Genomic DNA, 19,549 nt, shown 5'->3' on the forward strand with positions numbered 1-19,549 from the left:
ACACATGCATAACTTTTCAGTCACAAGCCTTCCTCTCTGCACTGGGAACTATGTTCCAGCATTTCTGCTCCCCTTGATCTTTGCGTTCTGAATCCTCCAGCAAATGTGGCCTGGTGTTTAAGCTGTGGGGACCAAGGGGGCGGCTTTGATTTGTGATCTTTTACACTTCTGCTTCTGTGTTCAGAGATGTTTTCCCATCCCTCAAGTTGCTTCTCCAATTGGCCACACATGGAGCTATAGGCTGACGTCAGTGGGTCTTTCGCTGTTTCTATTGAGCCGGATCCATCGTGGGGGGAGACTGAAGGGTTTAGATCTGGACTGGGAGGGCAAGAATTAGAGAGCTTTATCGCCCTGCCACTTCATTGAACCCGCTTTGCGGACAACCAGCCAGGGGAAGATCGGGGTGTTTGGGTGAGTTTTATTTTGAGATTCGCGTGTTGAATGAAGCGGGGAATTGGATTATCCTCTCTCTCTCTCTCTCTGTATTTAGCCGTATTGTAAATGGGGCTGGGTGCAGCATAGCAGAGATCCACTCTGCGGGGATTATTGAGCGAACCCCCTATCCTTCTCTCTGCCCGTGGGCAATAAGGGCAGGGGGTTAGTTTGTACCAGGTCCATCTCTTTACTCTGCTGTCGGTCGGCTCTGGCAAGGGAATACAATTCAAGATTCAGCCTACCCACCGGAGAGGCTGAGACATCTTTTAAAACGCCGAGCTCGACTCGCTGTTTATCTTTGGTCATCCTCAGCAGACCGTTACTGAGGAGACTGGTCTGGGATCAGGGAATTTCGGAGTTCTCTGCTTGAACTTGACGGGATTACTTTTGCAGCTGCTGCCTTGCCTGTTGCTGGGTGAAATGAAGTTTACAGATAGCAGGGGCGGCTCTCCTCCCTCGTCCCTTTTGTATTGACATCCACCAGCTCTCACTACATGGTCACAGGGCTGGGAGGCAAATTAAGGGGTCCATCTCGGTTCTAATTAAAACCAAATTGAGCAATTTGCACACACCAGTTCATACACAAGAATGTCTTACTGCATCAAATTCTTCCAAGGGGGGCATTGCATTACAGCATTGCAGATTTAGTTACACATAGCACAAAGAGGAAAGAAGCACCCGTGGTATTTCCAGCCACAATACTTCACTCAGGTGCCCAAATCACCTCCCCCCCCCCCCACCCCCATCAGTTCTAAGGAATATACTGTATTGTCCAGCGCAGGACTGGAATGCATGGAGAGTGAATCAATTTCTGCAATATTTAAATGTTTCATTTTAAGCAAATATTTCATAAATGTGTAGTGCAACTGCTTGGTCTGCTTTTTATATACACAATGTGATCACATTTTTCTAATCTCTGTGTGCATATTTAGAGAAAAAAAGATGTGTGTGTCTAACTGATCTGGGCATGACGAAAGAGGAATAGAATTCTGGAAGCCTGAAAATGAGAAATGCTGGTGTTACACAGGAGTCAGCTATTGCCTTGATAAATAATGACCAGACAACTGTTCACAGGGACCCCTGATCAGAAGCAGCATTTTTACAAAGTGGTAGCTGATGGATCTGATGGTTTTGTTAAGGGTTGAAGTGCTAAATGGAGGTGCAAGGTGTATTACATGCAGTTAGTAAATTCTGATGGAGAGTGATTTAGAACCATGAACCTGCCTATCTCTTTCCGATTGCCTTCTTGTGAATTTCTCCCATTTTTTTCTGTTTTTACCTTGGAACGACATGAATTCTTAGATGACTGTGTAAGAGAATTGAAGGGGCATTGGAAACCTTCACGGTGTAAGAGAGTGCATGTTGCAGACCCCATTCAAGTGATAAAAGTGTATTATATTGGTTGATCCTTATATTTGGCTACTGGTCACTGCATGCTTGCTTATTATTGTACAATTGACCAGTTATGAAGCTGGAAAAAAATATTTTTGCACAAGTCCCTTGGCCTCATGGAGTGCTAATGGTAAGCTGCCAATGAATATATTGGCTGCTGGTGTTCTCCGCCTGATTCAGGCGTTGTTCCTATGCACTGTTGGTGCAGAAATTGCCAAAAGTGAAATGATGACTGGAATGACATTGCATTTGACAATAACAAATCATGTGAAGCTTTTTTTCCCTTGAAATGATTAACTACCTTGTATTAAAGTCAATTTGATGTGAAATAAATTAGAAGTAAAACATGATATCATCCCTTTTTGTAAGAACAATAAAGGTGGTTAGAATACCTTAGTTCCCACGCAAGTAAACATGTTAGTCAATGAATTCTAGTTCAACCTGTCCAGCATTGCTTGTATTTACATAAATGGGCCTAAACTGGACAGGTCTTTGAAAGAGGTGGCACAGGCATGATGGGCTATATGGCATCCTCTGAGCTGTGTGATTCTATTCTACGATTGGTTAAAGTGCAGCTAGAATTTTGTTCTGGTAAAACCAGTCAAATTAATTTGCTCTGCTGTCCACCTAGTTTGACCTTTTTATATTTGTGGGCTTCCAGCAAAAGTTCTGGTGTGTGGTTGGGTCACAATTCAACATGCAGGCTGGCTTTACTGAAATAATAACACTTGAATGTACACTGCACATTCTTATATAATGTCTGAAGATCAGAAGTATCATGGAGAAGGATTGCGAAGCTAACACCAGCAGCATGTATTGTAGCAGTCCTGTTCTTCCGTATACATCAAGTAGGGAACGCAAATCCCCACCTGGTTTGAACAACATAAGAAATCTGAATAGGGTTAAAATTAATGAGCAGTTTACTTTAGAAGCCAAGTAGCAGAGTTGATTGAAAGATGGCTACAGAACAAAGGGTAGGATTTGAGGGAAAGTTTTGGACTAGCAGAAAGTGGGACACTGTGTCCTGAAGGGATTGGCATAGGATTATTGGAGTAGGCCTTCAAACCTGCTCCACTGTTCAGTACGATCATGGTTGATCTGGTTGTGGTCTTAGCTCCACCTTCCTGTCGCCTAACCCTAAACCCCTCCCCCATGACCCTTGATTCCCTTTCCTATGGAAAATCTATCTAACTGAACCTTAAATAAATGTAAAGACCCAGCCTCCACTGGGGAAGAGAATTCCACAGACTAACGACCCCATAAGAAAAAAATTCTCCTCATCTCTGTCTTAAAAGATAGACCGCTTATTCTTAAAATGTACCCTAGTTTTAGTCTCCCTCATAATAGGAAACATCCTCTGGGTATCCACCCTATCAAGCCCTCTCAAGACCTGATATATTTCAATAAGATCACCTCTCATTCTTCTAAACTCCAAAAGGTATAGGCACTGGGGCCACTATTGTTTACCATCCACACCAATGATTTGGACTTGGGAATTAGAACTGAAATTTGAAGTTGATACCAAATCAGTGGTTGGGGATGGGGGCGCTGTGGGGTTATGAATAATAATGTGGAAGCTGTGCCAAAACACAAGAAAACACTAATAGGCTTGCAGAATAGGAGGAGAGTGTAGAAAAGAGTTACAAAGATCTTAGCAGAATTGAGAAAACAATTAAGCTCTTTCTCTGGAGAAGAGAAGACTAAGAGGAGATCTGATGTTGGTCTTTAAAATTAGAAAAAGGTTTGATACATTGGATGTGGAGTGCTGCGATGAGTAATCAGGAAAAAAATCCTGGGGTTATAATTGGAAAAGCTAAGAAAGCTGCAGCATAATGCAACACAGCAGCTCATTTATGCCACAGTAAAGCATTAACAGATACAATGATTAAAAATTTATATTTTGTGGCATATAAGGCAGGCCAACTCCCATTGTGTGGTGTCCTGATTATTTAATTGTAGGAAGGATATTAATATCCTTCTAAAGGTTCAGATGAGCATTAAAGGTGATGCTAAATGTTACAAATCCAGTTGTGATGGAAATTTAAGGAAATTGGTTTGCTTCTTGGGAAAAGAGGAGACTGTAACATAGTTTTTATCTGATGTAGATCCCCTCTTGGGTCCAGTAGCATCAGTCACCCTCTTAAATGGTCTTGGCATCTTATGTTTTTGGGAATTGACCTGCACTCCCCTATGTTTATAGCCTAAACTGGGGATGTAACAAAAGCATTCCCTTGCCTTTCCCACATAGATCTCTTCAATCTTTAGAACAGCAGATTGTGCTAACAGTTTGGGATGCAAAATTGTTTCAAATCACAAACTGCTTTATTCCAATTTGAGGTAAGTTGTATATAGTAACAGGTAAAATCACCACTGGGCTCAGTCACTACTTATTTCCACATAATAACATAAAACTACTGCACACTTTGTTACCCATCATCGGTGGCTTATCCTGCTTGACTTAAATGGACCAACTCTTCTGTATTCTGTCCTTCATCCTGGGCCAGAACCACTCTCCCTGCAGTCTCCTGTCTTTTAACCTTCTTGCTTCTTAGTTACCAAAACGTTATTGAGGGAGCAGTGTTCTGATTTTTAAAAGTCCCTATCACTGCGTCCAAACCTGCCTATCTCCTCGCCACCCACTGCTCCCCTGCCCCATCAGACCACAGGGTTTTTCAGCAGAATGCTGAATACTTGGACAAGCTAATGACTTGCAATTTTTAAAAAAGCTTTTGAAAGAAATGACTAGCTTAATCTTGAATTGAGACTTCCTTTTGTCTTGGCTGCTTTTTTCATATTAAAGGAAAAAACAACATTGCTTTTAAAACTCCCAGCGTGTAAAGTAATTCTTTTTTCCTAATATTTCTGTAGAAAAACGGTCAAGAAAATCCCAGCAGCGTGACAAAAGACATGGAATTCTGAGGGGTTTTTGCTAGTCTCCCACTGTAACTTTGGGAGACCATTGGAAGTTGAGGGGCAAGCAGCATAAAGGCCACTTAAGTCTTTCGTTTCTGGGTGTTCCACCTGCCTCGCCAGAATCCCCATTGAATTTCATGGCCAATGACTTTTGGGATGGTGTGCTTTCCTTCAGGATTATAAAAGGAATTGATGCATATTAGGAGCAGCAGTAGGCCATTTGGCCCCTTGAGCTTGCTCTGCCATTCAACCAGATCCTGACTGATCTACCTTAGTCCAGTTTTTCTGCACTATCCTCATATCCCTTGATTTAATATCTTTAATGATGCAGTTATCCCAGAGGAGAAAAAATATTTGTTAGGGTGGTGGTTTCGGATGTGTGTGTGCAGGTTAAAATTAAAGAAGTTAGAACCTAAAGAGTAATAACATTGTGCAAGTGACTTCAAGAGACGCTTGGATGCATTATTGGCAACAGAAGAGATTGTGTGAATGTAAGACCACCTTGGAAGTAGATTAATTCTTGAAAAGCAATGGCGTATTAGGGCTACAGGCATTTACTTGTTTCTCCAAATTTCTGGTGTTGCAGCACATGACTAACTCAGGATTTGTCAGGAGTTAGGATGACGTTAACCAGCTCGGTCACAGTGACCACAAGGTTATGCAGTAGCTCTTCTGAATTTGGGATTGAGTGCTATTGTTGTGGTCATGTGGAAGAAACCTGGCACAGTATGAAAATTGTGTTTAAACCATAACTAAGCTGCAAATGCTCACACTCGGCCCCAAAAAATAATAAATGTCCGATTTTTTTTTTACAGTCTTTTAAAATAGCATTTTTCATTTCCCCTGTTATTGTTTGCTTAAGATTTGTGTCATCTAAAAGGGCGATGTAGACACATCAAGGTGTATCACTCAACATTTAATCTAATTATGAAATTGAAACAATACTTCCGGTTATGTCAGGGCAAGAGAGCACAAATTCAAGATTGTGAAAGGCAAACTTAGGACACAGGCCAAAATATTTCTTGAGAACCTAAAAACATAAGAAATAGGAGCAGGCCATAAGGCCGTTCGAGCCTGCTCTCCCATTCAGTACAAACATGGCTGATCTTTTGCCTCCATTCAACCTTCCCATCGGCACCCCCACTGATTCCCCAAGATATCAAAAATTTATCTTGGCTTTGAATATGCTCAATGATAGAACACCCATAACCTTCTGAGGTAAAGAATTCCAAAGATTCACAACCCTCTGGGTGAAGAAATTTCTCCTCATCCTAAATGATCGGCCCCTTATCCTGAGGTTGTGCCCTTGTGTTCTAGATTCCCCAGATAGGGGAAACATCCTCTCAGTGTCTACCCTGTCAACCCCATCAGGATCTTGTATGTTTCAATGGGATCTCCTTATAGGCGCTAACCAACGGCCAGAATAGGACACCACCTATGATGGCTAAAAGCATTGGATTTATTTAAATAAAAACTGTTCAATACTATAATTAGAATATGGTAAGGTTGCTTTAAAAGTATGAAATCTGACTGGCTGAAAGGCCTTCTATCTATCTTGTGATGAGCTTTACAGAATACTTGTATTTTAGCGAGGCAATACTCTTCCTACAATTGGCCAGCCCACAAGCACAAGTGGACTGGCAAGGAATTGTTTTAATGCAATATGTAGTTTCAGAGGAAGAAGATGTCTGTTAGTTGCAGCCACCTTCTCCCACATTATATTGAAATGCTTTTGAAATCAGGCCAGGAGATATCAATAGTGGTAGCAAATTGGGTAACTGCTGGGGAAATAAAAATATTAATTTAGAAAGGAATGGAAGTGTGAACTTAATTCTTTGAAAAATAAATCTCTTTGTAGTGATTTCCTTTGGGCCGTGACTATAGCTTTGGAACCCTCCCTGTGTCGTTTCATTAGTATTTAGTGGGTTCCTGGCAAGTACCCTCCTATTTACTCTCCATCCAAACCAGCAAACATACTAAATCATTTCTTCATCAGCTAACTATAGATTCACGAAGCAAAGCCTTCACAGGCAAGTTATTTTCCTGTTTAACAAATCCTAAACATTATGATTGTTCCTTAATTTGCTGTGTTTAAGTCTCATTGGTAATTTGCATCGCTGTCACAGACTGAATACTGGATTCATTCATGATCAGTACTGCAGCATTTAGTAATTGCTGTAGCTATAATTGAATCGCCGAGTTGCCAGTGAAATGCTTTGGAATGCGTACCCAGAACAACCCGTCAAAAATGCTTGACTAATTAAAATATCAGTAACTCCTAATTGCACAGCAGCTGTGATCATTCCTGTTGCGTTACAGAGCAACCTGCTGTGCAACCATGGGTGGTCCCAAGGATCCAACTTGCTATAAGGCTGAAAGATCCCACCATCTCAATTGTGGCACTCACTGATAACTCTCCAGCGCAAGCAGCCAAAGCTCAGCCTGGGTCCATTTCATTCTCCGATCTCCAAACAGAAGACGGATTGAATGCAAGGCCACTGCTTTTTATTGTTTCCGTGTCACATGTCCTTCAAACGCCATTTGCTAAGTTGTTACCTGTTAAAAATCTGGTCCAATTGTATCATATATTAAACTGAGCGCAGGCTGGACTTCCTTGGCATCTCTGGTGATCACTGCGGTTGGAACTAAATAGCTCTGGAGGTAAGCAGCGTCGGGGAACTGAAGGCTTGTTGGGTTGGTGTCCCGGGTAAGAAATATGTTACAACTGTAAGTACTTTATAAATATATATATTTAAGGTGGATTTTCTGATCTTTTGGGAGTGCGGTGGGCTTTGCATCAACTTGTCTCTGAAAGCTGCAGAAACTATCGAATCTTCCAAGGCTTACTTGAATTTGTCTTTTTGGTGATCTTTCTGCTGCCACTGGGGTCCTGCTCTGGGTTGAAGATGGATGAAAATGACTTTAAAAAAATTCATGGGATGTGACTGTCGCTAGCTAGACCAACATGTTGCCCATCCCCAGTTGCCCTTGAGATGGTGGTGGTGAGCTGCCTTCTTGAACCCCTGCAGTCCATGTATTATAGTCACATCCACAGTGCTGTTAGGAAGGGAGTTCCAGGATTTTGACCCAGTTACAGTGAAGGAAAGGCAATATAGTTCCAAGTCAGGATGGCGTGTCACTTGGAGGGGAGCTTGCAGGTAATTGTGTTCCCATACATTTGCTGCCCTTGTTCTTCTAGGTGGTAGAGGTCATAGGTTTGGAAGGTGCTGTTGAAAGAGCCTTGGTGAGTTGCAGTGCACCTTGTAGATGGTTCACACTGCTGCCACTGTGCATTGAAGGTGGAGGGAGTGAATGATAAAGGTGGTGGATAAGGTGCCAATCAAGTGGGCTGCTTTGTCCTGGGTAGTATTGCGCTTCTTAAGTGCTGTTGGAGCTGCACTCATCCAGGCAAGTGGAGGGTATTCTGTCACACGCCTGACTTGTGCTTTGTAGATGGTGGCTTTGGGGCATTAGGTGAGCTACATGTCGCAGGATTCCTAGCCTCTGACCTGCTCTTGTAGCCACAGTATTTATACGGCTGGTCCTGTTCAGTTCCTGGTCAATGGGAATCCCCAGGATGTTGATAGTGGGGGATTTAGTGATAGTAATGCTGTTGAATGTCAATACTTATTGCAAAGTAGCTTCACCGACAGGGCTGAGAAAAATATGTTTTTTTTTTAAAAATGACTGTGTTTAATTGCACTAGGCAAGGAAGCTTTATAATTTGAAACCTCCTGCTTCACTGCCATCTTGGCTGTGCCTGGCACCAGAAAGTTAATGGTGTTTTGGCTCCTTGCATCGATGAGTTGGTAATTTCTGGAGACATGCATTTGATGGTGCATTACCATGAATAACATTTGAATGTACCTGACTAAATATGGGTGAATGTATTCAATGTACTCTGTCTCTTCGGCTGGGAAAATCCAAAAACCGGGGACAGCAGAGTGGCACGTTCAGTCCCAAATCTCTATGGTCAAAAGGAGTGAACTGAAGTGCACCATTGCCATTAACTGCACAAATCTTCGTGCCCAGGATAGAAAGGGTCTATCTTGGCACCTGGTGAATTTATTGGATTTGACTGTAAGAGAAGAATTTGTAGTTCCATATTTGATCCATTTCTCTTCAATCATGATATTGGCAGCAGTCCTTTAATGAGGCTGCAGCCAATTTATGTAACGTGCACACCATAAAATGCATGGAATAAGTTGTTTTTTAAAAATGCTTAGATTCAAATTAATTGGCTGCCATTCACCGTATATGGTGTTTTGTTAACAAGGATCAATTCTCTACACATATGTGTTCAAATAAAGAGACAGGTTGGTATCATTTCCATTAAACGGAATTAATCCATCAATAAAGAAGCCTCTAGTATTTAAATGTCAGCTTCTAACCTGTTAATCACAGAAGCTTATAAGGAAAGTCATAGCTGTAATGGCTTGTCTGTCTCTGTATAAGCATTTAGAGATTATTTCATTAACTCTCAGTCTTTCTAATAAGTAGCAACTGTTTGAGGTCCAGAGGGGACAAGTGGAGTTTGTAAGCTTGTACTGAGCTAGTGAATGTTGTTGCATTGTTTCCAGACAAAGTGAATTGTTTGAGACTGGATTATTAATAACCCTAATATATAAATAGCACAAAAGAAACTTAAGGCTGGATTTTTGCTAGTGAGGCGGGTAGCTTGAGTTGGGAAATTTTCTGACTCGACAGACTCGCTTCTGTTCAAAGGGCCCTGTTAAGTGCAGTCTTTGCTCTGGGTAGATGTGAGTAGGAGAGATCAGGCCCACCGATGCCAGAAACAGATTGTAGGCAGCTACGTGGTGGGTGAGTGCTGAGGCAGATCCCTGCTGAACTATGGCATTTGTGAGTCTTGGAGTTCAGCCAAGCATTCACCACGACCAATCAGGGAACTGTATCAGCAGAAACAGATGACTAGACAGCTGATTCTCCACCAGGGATCATTGTGAGGGCTTGGTTGAGCTGCAAGACACACAAATGCATTAATTCAATAGGGTCTTTGTGGATAAAGTGAAGCTTGCTTGATTGCCATCTTTATGAGGATAAGTTATTCTTTCTGTGATCCCTTTTGTCAATGTCTGTTTATTTGGACAGGACTAAGAGGTGTGAAATGGGGAAAGCTTCTACTACTGATAACATCTTGACTGACACTTGAGTTGTTGGCACATCAATTTCCTTTTTCAAGGCAGTTTTCTGAAAGGATTTTTTTTGACTTTTCTCAGCATTCCAACACTTGCCATTGTTATTATTTGGCTCATTGGTCGTGCACACAGTGCATACTAGGTGAAAGGGCATGGAGGTGACATGGGTAAGATTTCCTAACCTTGCCTTTCAAAAGGTTCCTGAATCCAGACTATGGTTCTTGATACCTCCTGAGAGGCCATGAACAATGAGGCATGGGACCGACTCCATGAAAATTGTGGAGGGCTACAAGCTGCCTACTCTCTCAATGGAGCTGGCCAGGTCGGGAGTCCTTATCCTGCACTAGTGAAAGTTGACGGGATTGGCAGCAGGAGTCCCCATATCAGGTCCCTCCTGCCATTTTTAAATGGTTCCAGAGTCAACCCAACTCTGTAAAAATTGATAAAAACAAAAAAACTGCGGATACTGGAAATCCAAAACAAAAACAGAATTACTTAGAAAAACTCAGCAGGTCTGGCAGCGTCGGTGGAGGAGAAAAGAGTTGACGTTTCAAGTCCTCATGACCCTTCGACAGAACTTGCCTGTCGAAGGGTCATGAGGACTCGAAACGTCAACTCTTTTCTTCTCCGCCGATGCTGCCAGACCTGCTGAGTTTTTCCGTAAAAATTGAGTCCTTTTTATACTCTTCACCAGTCAATGTCACTAGCCTAGCAATTCCAGGTTGTTGGGAGGGAGAGAAGCAAATATGAAACATTTGGTATGCAGTGATGCCAAAAAACAATATGGATCAAAAGAGTCAATACAGCCAGGAATTGGTGAGTCCACAAGTTCATATGCATAACTGTCAGTTGTGAATGGTAAGATACTTGTTCTGAATGATGGTGTGTTAACAGGACCACATTTATCCTTCTTTCGTTAGTTGCCCTGAGAACCTGCCTTGTTCAACAACAGTTGTCCTTGGGGGATTGATTTCCCACAATAGTGTAAAATAGAGAATTTTGGGATATTAACCCAAAGACAAGGTGATGCATGTCCATGTTAGCATTGTGTGACTTGGAGCAAAAGCTGGAAATAATGGTATACCCATGACATTGCTGCTCTTGTCCTTCTTGGTGGTAGAGGTTGCAGGGTTGGGAGGTGCTGTCCAAGTAACCTTGGTGAGTTGCTAAACTGTATCGTGTAGTCAGTATATATTGCAGTTAGTACACCAATGATGGAAGCAGTTAAACATCTTGAATTCTTGTGCTGTATCCATCCAGGTGTGTTTTGGGTATTCCATGACTTGAATCTTGTAGATGGTAGAGTGGCTTTGAGAGGCCAGAAATTGAGCCAATTGTCCTAGAGTTACCCGCCTCTGTTCTTTTTGTTCAAAAATCCAAGGTCAACTTCTGATCAGTGACAATCCCCAAGATGTTGAAGATCAGTCAGGTTTTTTTGCTGGGCGTTGGTGGCATAAGTATTACTTGCATCTGATTAGCCCAAGTCCGGATGTGGTCCAGATCCTGTTTTATCTTCAGAGGATTTGAGTGGTGCTGAACACAGGAATTTCAAGAGTGTAACCACATGCTTGACTTGAGATAGAAGGAAGGTCACTGATGTAGGAACTGAAGATGGTTGTACTGGGAGAGCTACCTTTCCGAAAATAATACTTAAGTGTAAGAGTAATTTCGGATATGACATGTGGCAAATGCAGCATTTTGGGAGAAATAGGTGACTTTGGACACGATTCCCAAAACTTTCCACCAGTGGGGTTTTCTTCGCCTCGTGTCTAATCATGTGGTAGACTAATTGAGAGACATTGCCATAATTAATCAACAATTGCCCATGTATCATTGGACCACCAGGATAGTTAACATTGAATTAGATGGACCTTGGCTTTGTCTCGTCTACCAATTCCTATGTTCTCTGAGGAACTCACAGGGCACGGATTTTAGGTGATTGGCAGAGATGACACAAAGAAAAACCTTTTTTAGCCACAGGTGGTTGGGATTTAGAATGCACCTACCTAATAGGGTGGTGGGGATATAGATTCAATCATAGCTTTCAGAAAGGAGTTAGATAAATACTTGAACGAGATGTAGGGATGTGGGGAAAGAGCAGGGAGTGGAACTAACTGGATAGCTTTTTGAAAGGGCTGGTGCAGGCTTGATGGACCAAGTGGCCACCTCCTGTGCTGGATTATTATGTAATTCTAAGACATACAAGGTTTGACCTCTGACAGCTGTGGACCTCTTATTTGTGCCAGTAATGACAACAACCACTGGAGGGCTTTTCCTTTGGCCTATTTTTATCTCTGTTTTGCTATGGTCCTCAACAAAACATTGAAAATTTTCAAAACTGTGATCCCTGAGCAAAACACATTAACCACTGGCATTGCTGTGGTAGTTTTATTGTCGTCATCGTTCACATTTTAACATAAACTGTAGTGATTAGCAAGGAACAATTAAATGACCTGGCTAAATCTTTTAGTGCGTATATGTGAAGTGTCATGTTCAATTTGTACATTAAAAACACTCATCTGATGGAGCTTGATTATATTCGCTGTATTGCATTAATTCCATGCCGGGAATATACTGGTATATTTACTTTGCTGGATTTGAATCTGCCATGAATCATCTAACAAATTTTTATTAACATTACTACAATGAAAGCATAGATATCTGTCAGCTTCTTTTGGAGTAATGTATGGCTGCAGTTATAGTGCATTACAATCTGAGATTAGCAGCTGGGGACTGAAATTCTGTGAGCAATTGCTTTAAGCTGTGCAGGGAGTACCAGTGGCTATTAATGTTAGGAATGTATGGTGGAAGCATGTGTTTTTTTTTAAATTTTAAAATTAAAAGGCCAGGCCTTCAGTAAGTTTATAAATTGCTTCAGATGGGCTTCCTGAGCACGCTTTTAAAAACTAGCTTCATGCAAGACTACGCTTCAACTGGCACAAAGCCAGATCAGTATTCGGTGGCCTCTCATAAGTACTTAGCTTTAGTGTTTGCTGGAGCTTTTTTACATTAATGTGCACTCAAAACCGCTTTGGGAATGGCGGTATAACTTCAGCCTAGGACCTATAAACACAATGACAGTGATTACACTGAAGGATACTGTCATGTTAAAAGAGATGGAAGCAGCACTGCAGACAGCTATTTTTATGAATTACCCGGCACAAGGGAAGAGGGTGCCTCCTACGTTCGCAAGTTAAGGAAATCAAGCCCATTGTACTAGTTGTGTTGGAACCGGCGGAAACTTCTTGACAGAGGTTCTTTTTTTATCATAGGGAGAGCTCTTTTTAAAAGAAAATATGAAATGGTAACAGCGTTGACAAAAGTCTAGCTGGAATGCTGAAGTGATATTAACAATCTTCAGATTGAATGTCTATGGGGAATTTCTACATAACCTTGGCAGATCCGCAGAGTGCATCAATCCTCATAAGTTTCTGTGGATTTTCCACCTAAATTACAGCAAACAATCGGGGGTATAGAAATGAAGGATGCTTTTGTTTTCCAATTTAATATTTAAGAAAAGAAATGGCATTTTATCTGTAAAATCAGCAACATTGCTTCTAATTCATGGTGATCATTACAAAACTGGATTTATAACTTGGGTACAGTGAAAGGAGTCTTGATAAAGCCATCCTTTGACCGAAATAATAGATTAGCTGCAGTATCTGAGTATCAAATCTGATGCTGCATTCTGAAGTGCTTTATCCCACCTATTTAATCCCTGAAGAGGAACTGTGCCCTTAGGGTAACCAAAAAAGATCTCCCAAATATTTACCCATTGACTGATTGATCTGTACTTTTAATCCTGGCTTGCTGCCCTCCACAGACTGCTCTCCTCCACAGAAACACAGGGACCATTATTCCCCCATGGAATACCAGATCATTGTAAATTTATACCAATCCCTAGAACATTCAACTCTGTTCCCAACCAGATATTTATCTGGCTCTTGTTTTGAAAAATTAATTGACACGCAATGAAAAACTTTGTGAATTCAATTTACTTCACTTTAGGTTTGCGGGTACCAGCAGATAGTGAATGTGCATGCTGTCTAAAGTGATATGCAGTCACATCAAATTATCTACAATGGATATAATTAATATTTCGGCATGATATAAAATGACTGACTTACTGGAATGGCAGAGTCAGTATATAGTTGTACTTCACAGTGATATAAAATTAATAGCAATTTCTGCTCAATTATATATCTTTTGCTACTACAATTGTATCCTTAACTGAAATCAAGGTCTCAATTTGGTGCTGCCCACCTCTTGAAGTTAGTTTTTCCATGTATTGGCGTTGTTGAGAAATGGACACTTCTTCAACTTTTACTTTATTCTGACCACTTGGATGCCCAGGATTGGCATTTTGTTTCCTTTCCTTTTTTAAGGAAACTGGGAATTCCTAGGTAGTAGCTTTTCCTAACTCTCTCGCTTTACAATTAAGCTATCCTTGGTTCTAAATTTGACATGGTAATTTCCAATACCATTCAATGGCTCACTAATGTATGCAATTCATGAATTAATGTACTTGTAGGGTACATTTTCCTGTCACCCCTCAATACCTTATCTGGGGGAAACATGCAGATGAGACTTTACAGAGTGCTACATTCGGCAGAAGTCGTTTATTTCTGCCTCATTTTTGGATTTATTGGTTATCCTTGGGGCAGCCAGTCAAAGCTCCCTTGTGAAGTAACTGGATGTTTATTCTATGATTTGAAATGGTGTTGGGGGGCGGGTGGGGGTGGGTGTTGTTGGATTCTGCATCTGACTCCCTGACGTATATATGTGTAAGATGCAGAATTTAACTAGTACTCGGGGAAACCTGGCGTCCATGCTGGGCATGTAGAGAGTTCAGGCAAATGGACCATTCTAAAGAGTCTGCTAAGATTTTGGTTCGTTACTAGACCCCAAGCCCTTTGAACAGCAATGCTGAAGGTTGTGACGTTCTGTGGAAGTTCCCAGTGACAGTGTGAGTTGTGTGAAGATTCCGTTGCCATTTTCCTCCTGACTTTTGTTGGTAATGACACATCCTTTGCTGTTTAACAGCTGTCTTTTAACAGAAGCTTCAGATATCCTCTAATAGCAGCTATTGCTGAAGGCACGATTGTCCTGACTTCAAAATGTTTCTTTGAACTGCCTCAGCTGCCTTTTATTTAACTGGGTAGTTGCTAATAAGCAATGCATTGGATATGACGTACATTAATGACAATGTTATGACCCCTGTCATCCAGCAACAGCATTTAAAAAAAAAAGCCCTCATCTAATAAAAAGTGTATGGCAGCTCAGTAATTTTATTATGACTCTCAAACTGTAGAAATATAGTTTGAATAAATGTACACAAATTAGCTGTATGGGTGCTTGGTGTTCGGATTGGACTGTTTCCACCTCAATCAAGCACTCCTTTGTCAGGAGTACCATAAGATAGATACAAAGTAAAGCTCCCACTACTATGGGCAGAATTTTCCTGTTGGTGTGAGGGGGTGGGCCCGCGTAAAATGACGTGTGGTGAGGACGGGCGAGCTTCCCGACATTGCCGTGTGTCATCGCGATATTTCGTTGGGCGGGTGCGCAATGATAGCTGCGCACCCCCCGTTAATTAACGGGCCACTTAAGGCCCTTGACTCACCAATCGATGCCGATTTTTTTGGCACCCGTGCAATCTTCGGGTCGGCGTGCAGGTACAACGGGCAGGCGGGTAGGACACACTTGTATAAACCTCACCCATGGGCAGGGTAAGAGGGCTCGGTGGGGTCGCAAGAGTGCTCTGTCAAATATCGATTTTTTTCAAAGTTATTGAAACTTGCCTGTGTGATCTGCAGTACTTCCAAATGCATACCAGCTGCTTTGTCTGGACTCATAACCTTTAGGTCAGCACTTTGCAGTGAGTAAACTTTTCTGGGCCTGCAGGTTTCAGGAAGCCTTCCCTTAGCCTGGGAATGGGAGCTGAACTGTCCACGGGAGGCTCCTCCTCTGAGGAGGAAAGCAGGGCTAGAAGGGGGAGGAGGCCAGGAGTGCACATCAGTCTCCAGGGGAGCCACCTTTGGGAGGACAGGAGCAGCCACAGAGGGTGCATGGCCAAGAGGTAGTCCAAGGTGGAAGGGGCCGATGAAGATGCCACTATCCTGCTGCCAGGGTTTACAGGCAGCGAAGCAGCTACCTCAATATGTCTGAGGTGCAGTGACAAAGGAGGCTCTGTCTCTCAAGGGAGACAGCCAACTATATCTGTCAGATGATTAGGCCTGAGATCTGCGCTAACTGTGTGGGTGGACACCCCATGCAAGTAGCTCTAAAGGTCACAGTTGCCCTCAACTTCTATGCCTCTGGCTCCTTCCAGGGCTCGGTGGGTGATCTTTGCGGTGTCTCCCAATCAGCTGTCCACACTTGTGTCAAGCAGGTTACAGACGCTCTGTTCAGGCATGCATTGACTTTCATCCACTTCCATTGGGAACAGGCCAATGAGACACAGTGAGCCAGAGGTTTCGTGGCCATCGCTAGCTTCCCCCATGTCCAGGGTGCAATAGACTGTACACATGTGGCCATCAAAGTGCCAGCAGGTGAACCCGGTGCCTTTGTCAACAGGAAGGGCTTCCACTCCATGAACGTGCAGATAGTGTGTGATCACAGGATGCAGATTCTACAAGTCTGTGCAAGATACCCAGGCAGCTCCCACGACGCCTACATCCTCAGACACTCCCAGGTGCCGGGGCTCTTCAGTGCTCCAGCCTGGCTGGATGGATGGCTGCTGGTTGACAAGGGCTATCCCCTCAGAAGGTGGCTCATGACGCCTCTCCGCTATCCAAGAACAGAAGCTGAGCAGTGGTACAATAGGAACCACACCTCCACAAGGGCTGTGGTGGAGAGAACCATCGGTCTTCTCAAGATGCGCTTCCAATACCTGGACTGCTCGGGGGCGCACTCCAGTACCCCCCAGATCGTGTGTCAGTGATAGTGGTTGCATGCTGCACTCTCCACAATCTGGCGCTAGAAAGAGGGACGCAGTGGACGATGAAGATGTAGACGCAGTGGCTGCAGCTGCACACGATGAGTCCAGCAGTGAGTGCGAGGATGAGCACGCACAGGGAAATGCTGAGGGGGTAGACGCTGACCCGGGCTTATTACAGGGAGGCAGGGACACCTGGGAGGCTTTAATCCAATGAACCTTCAGCTAGTACACCGCAGATGGACCTCCAGGGCCAGCCTTGGCTGTAGGCTCCATACTCGACACCTAATTGCAAAATCTCCCAGGTTAGGAACAGTAACTAACGGCCTAGTTAATAAAGCTGAATGTCCCACAAAGCATTCATTACAGTTTTGGAAACCATACACATACAGAAAAAAAGAGGCACCCTCAGCCAAGGTCATATGTCTGAATTTAATATCACAGGCAAAGAAACTTAAGCCAAAAAAATGACCATGGTGTTCCAATTCAAAGTAAATCATAAAGACCTAATTGTGGGCCAACACAAAAGCACCAGTGATAAACCCGTGATGTGCCTAAGGTGCTTTATGTTTACCTTCCGGGTGCTGTGCTTTGGTGCTGCCCCATCACTGGGAGTGGCATCTGAGCCAGCCTGCTGACTCTGCTGTCCTGTTGGCCTTGATGACCTTGGCAGTCGTCCTCTGGCCCGTGGAGCCTGTGCTGGCCCCGCCTGGGAGGGAGCTGCCAGGTCCACAGCTGGCATCTTCCCAGTCGTTGCAGCCTCACTGGATGATACGGTCACTGGGAGAGGGGCGGAGGAGCTGCCACCCCTATCCGGAGCGCCCTGAGAGGTGCCCGCAGAGACGACAGGCAGCTGCTGCGTCGACATGGGGTCACTTTGGATCTCCCTGCTCACCGTGGATGGATGGGAAACTTGGAGCCCAGACCATCTCCCACACTGGCACTGACCAGCTGAGGTCAATGCCGATGTGAGGGCTTGCTGGTCAGAGCGCATCCCCAGGAAGCCCTGATGGGTCTCATAGAGGAGGCTCTCCATGGGAGTCACCACTGTCACCATGGAAGACACATGGCGCTCGGACATATGACTCATTGCTTCGGCGAGCGTCTGCGTAGACCCCTCCACCACAGAGACCAAGCCAAGCATAGCCTCATATATATCCCCCAGATGCTCCCGCACACCCGGCCGCATTTCCTGCCCCTGCTGCATCATGAACAACTCCAGAGGCACATCATCAGGCACCAACTGAGCATGTGCCTGGTCCCCTGCAGTCCTCCGACTGCTGGCGCCATGGACATTCTCTCTCTCTTTCTCTCTCTCTCTCTCTGTTAGCTCTCTCTCTCTCTCTCTCTGTCAGCTCTCTCTCTCTCTCTCCCTCTCTCTCTCTCTCTCCCTCTGTCAGCTCCTCCAGCAACTGTGAATTGCCCTCACCGCTGTGCCCCGTGACACTAGCCGATGTTCTAACTCCCACTGAGATGCTAGTATCTGCGCTGTGCCTGCCTGGCAGAGATGGTGTGATGCTGATGAGACTTCAGGCCCCTCAGGTGTGAGAGGGGGCCTCTGCTGCTCCTCCTCCTGGCCCTGCTCCGATGATGCTGAGAGGAAGAACAAGGACAGTGGATCAGTTAATGAGGAGACAATGACAAAGTGCGTCCCTGTCCCCCGGATCATTATGCGCTCATCCTTCCATAACCAATGGTCGAGCCATGTTGCAAAATTAAATCAATTAACATTCAGCACTGCCAAGGCTGTTGTGAGAACAATGCTGACCTCACTGTTGGGCACAAATACCTGGCTGTGGCACCCCAGCCTCACTGACACCAGTGGACCTTGGCGCATGTTGCCTCTCCAAATCCAGGGCTTCCTGCTCGAACCAGCTAAGAATGACTAACTGTGCCTGGCCGCTGCCAGTCCTCACATGCTCTGCAGCATTAAGAGCATTCTTCTCCTGAAAATGAGAGACGAGCATTGATTAGTGAAAATTGCACATGGACTCTCTTCATGCACAGCCCACCCCAATCAGAGTGGGACATATAAGGGCTCCAGAGTGTCCTCACCCCATTGCTGCTGAACTCTCACACAAGGATGCTAGGCCTGCTCCACCGCGCCCCCACCAACCCCCCCCCCACCCCCCCACCATTTCCCCCTTGGACACATGCTGCCTACATCACATTAGGCATCACACTGTATATCCTTCCATAACAAGGAGGCACAAGCATGTGGAGCGCAGAGTGCAGCTGATGGTTCGGTGCCACGCCACCTTGAAGCTCCCCTCCCAGCATCTCATCACCCTGACTTGGACATGTCCTGGAGTTCCAGCACTGCGCCTAGGTGCAGCTCCTCCAGGTTGCCCCCAAAACAGTCAGTTGGTCTCAGGTTCTGTGCCCGCAGCATGTGGTACACTAGCTCTTCACCGCCCTCTCAGGGTGACCTCAGCATGGACAGTATCTGCTGGCCCACTCGGCAAAGGACACATGCTATCAAAGATTCAATGCAGTCACTGCACTCAGACTTGGGGGGGCGTGGGGCAGTAGGGGGGAAAGCTGACCTGCTGGATTAAATGTCCAATGCCAACATGGTACTCACCCTGCCAAAGCGCAACAAGCGCTTGTGACACTGGATCCAGCTGCACCGCACCAGGTCGTGGGAGCTCACCACCTCCTCCCAGGCACATTTCATCATGTCGGGGAGCCTCCTCCTCCCATCCTGGGGGACCAG

General features: G+C 44.3%; 1 protein-coding gene across 1 annotated transcript in view; it reads left to right on the top strand.

Moving 5' to 3' along the window:
• The first annotated feature begins 248 nt into the window (after nucleotides 1-248).
• LOC121279341 (neurocalcin-delta) overlaps nucleotides 249-19,549 on the top strand; it is a 484,317-nt gene continuing 465,016 nt past the window's right edge. The window contains exon 1 of the mRNA XM_041190507.1: nucleotides 249-411. The gene's annotated coding sequence lies outside the window, so the exon portion shown is untranslated. The remainder of the gene's footprint in view (nucleotides 412-19,549) is intronic.

This window comes from Carcharodon carcharias, chromosome 6, assembly GCF_017639515.1.
Source record: "Carcharodon carcharias isolate sCarCar2 chromosome 6, sCarCar2.pri, whole genome shotgun sequence".
NCBI lineage: Eukaryota > Metazoa > Chordata > Chondrichthyes > Lamniformes > Lamnidae > Carcharodon > Carcharodon carcharias.